General features: G+C 42.3%; 1 protein-coding gene across 3 annotated transcripts in view; it reads right to left on the reverse strand.

Annotated features, from left to right (window-relative positions):
- Nucleotides 1–2,500, reverse strand: part of LOC134454182 (arf-GAP with Rho-GAP domain, ANK repeat and PH domain-containing protein 1-like) — a 57,530-nt gene that overhangs the window by 7,466 nt on the left and 47,564 nt on the right. The window lies entirely within an intron of this gene.

Here is a 2,500-nt window from a genome sequence, read left to right on the forward strand (position 1 = left end):
GGGCATTTCCCGGTGAGCCCCGCACCCTCGTGGGCCCCCATTTTTTTTTTTTTTACATTACTGAAAATAGGGGCCCATGAGGGTGCGGGGCCCACCGGTGAGTCAGTTCTCCGGCACTAATAATAATGAGGGGGCCCCCTTAAATCCAAAAGTGCCCAGGCCCTATTTATCGCCCAGTCCAGCCCTGAATAGAAATGGACATTTTGCTGCATAAAGCTACCCAATAAAAACATATTGCCTCAGCTGTGTGATAAAAAAAAATGTTCTATGCACAGTAAAATCACTCTGTGGAAAATGTGTTGAAATTTAGATTAATTCTACTGGGTCCACCAGGCCCATGAAAATACAAAACAATGGTGATAGTGATAGTGATGACCTGGATTCCAAAGTCCAGTGCCACATATTCCAAATATAGCCAATATAATGAACCAGCTGACCCACTGCCAGTATCAAGCAAGAGATTGCGAAGTTGTATGACTTTTGTGTGCTTCACCTGTGGGCCTACAGGATTGTACAGGTAGCTGTTAATACCTGGTGGAACATCTGTACTAAAGCTGTGAATGCTCCTTGGAATGACTTATGTTTTTTCAAGAAATCCCTGCAGTAGTTCAATAGAGTACATACAATACAACTGTATGTGATGTTGGAAAGAGTGGCTTCCCAAAACCTGTACTTAAGTGGCTTCTAGGTATGTCATGGGTATCACCAGGTCCAGAGTCCATTGCCAAGGGCCTCTCAGGTAAGTTATGGTACTCATCTGATGGAGTAAAGTGAAATACTACCACAGGCGATGGGATAAAGAAGTAATGGCACTCTTCAATATAGTTGTATTGACTGCCTTGTAGCCTAGGCATTCCAAGGAACATTCACAGCTTTAGTACAGATGTTCCTCCATGAATTGTAGGCCCACAGGTGAAACACACAAATATAACAGTCATGCAGCTTTGCAATCTCTTGCTTGATACTAGCAGTGGTCCAAGGCAGCAAGGCATTGATATTGTGTTGCAAAAGAGAAAATTTGCCTAAATATAGCAGTTTGACCATCAGTCTGTCCTGAGACTGAAGTCTGTGTAAGTGGATCGACTGAATACACAACCTGCTTAGATATTCCTTCTGTTTGTGCTTACAATACAGGTGATCTCATTAATTACCTCATCAACCTGGCTTAAGTGGTAATTAGGTTCAGCTGGTTCATTATATTGGCTGGGGCAAATGTGTCACGCGGTTTGTCCACCTCTGTTTTAAGACAATGGCAAACCTAGATTCAAAAGCTACAATCCAGTGCCACAGATTTCAAATTACCTGGTTTTACCTGTCCAATTGCCCTAACTGGAAAGGTAAAACTAGGTATGTCATTTGGAATATGTGGCACTGGACTTCAGCTTTGGAATCCAGGTTGCCCATCACCATCACCATTATTTTGTATTTTCATGGGCCTGGTGGACCTGGTAGAATTCATCTAAATTTCAACATATTTTACACAGAGTGATTTTACTGTGCATAGAACATTTTTATCACACAGCTGAGACAATATGTTTTTATTGGGTAGCTTTATGCAGCAAAATGTCCATTTCAATTCCAAGATTCTGACTATCACCATTATTTTCTATTTTCATGGGGTTGGTGGCCCCGGTAGACTTCATCCAAATTTCAAAATATTTTACACAGTGTGTTTTTACTGGGTGTAGAACATTTTTACTATAGGGCCAAGGCAATATCTTTTCATAGAGGGCATCTGATGCACCCTAACGCACATACACATGCACTCAAAAGCACACATACACAGATACATAAATGTACCGTATTGGGTTGGATATATCATATACGACAGGGTTCTGATCAACAAATAGCGGTTTAAAGAGAATAGGACCAACAATAGTATTTTCATTATCAAGTGTGTGTGTGTGCGTGCGTTACCTATATAGATAAGCATAGCCTCCATGCTAAGGTGTTTCTTCAGTAGCAAGTGTGTGTGTGTGTGTGTGTGTGTGTGTGTGTGTGTGTGTGTGTGTGTGTGTGTGTGTGTGTGTGTGTGTGTGTGTGTGTGTGTGTGTGTGTGTGTGTGTGTGTGTGTGTGCAGCCCCGCCGACAGGGGGGGGACTAAAGGGCTTTTTGTCCCGGGCCCTGGGAATTCTGGAATAGAGGGGGGCCCATAACTGGGCCCCCATGACGTTGGGCTCAATTATGATACGTTCACTTCAAAATGTGTTGTTTTTTAGGGTAGAAAAGTGCTTTATTTGCATTCAAACAATGACTTATAGATGTTTGTCTTCATTGCTCTTGAAAAAACGGCCAATAACCCCCTATCACCCCTATTCCAAAATGGTTTGGTCTTTCTAGAAAAAAAGACGACAGCATTCGATAAGTGGTCAGTGTGCGCGAGCCAGTTAGTAAACATGCACAAGTCAGGAGCGCAGAAAAAGAAGGAAAATCGAAAAAGAGAGGAAGAAGCCAAAAGGCTGGCTAAATATTTCAGGAAATACTGGAATGATGTAGCGGG

The sequence above is a fragment of the Engraulis encrasicolus genome, chromosome 8 (assembly GCF_034702125.1).
Source record: "Engraulis encrasicolus isolate BLACKSEA-1 chromosome 8, IST_EnEncr_1.0, whole genome shotgun sequence".
Taxonomy (NCBI): Eukaryota; Metazoa; Chordata; class Actinopteri; order Clupeiformes; family Engraulidae; genus Engraulis; species Engraulis encrasicolus.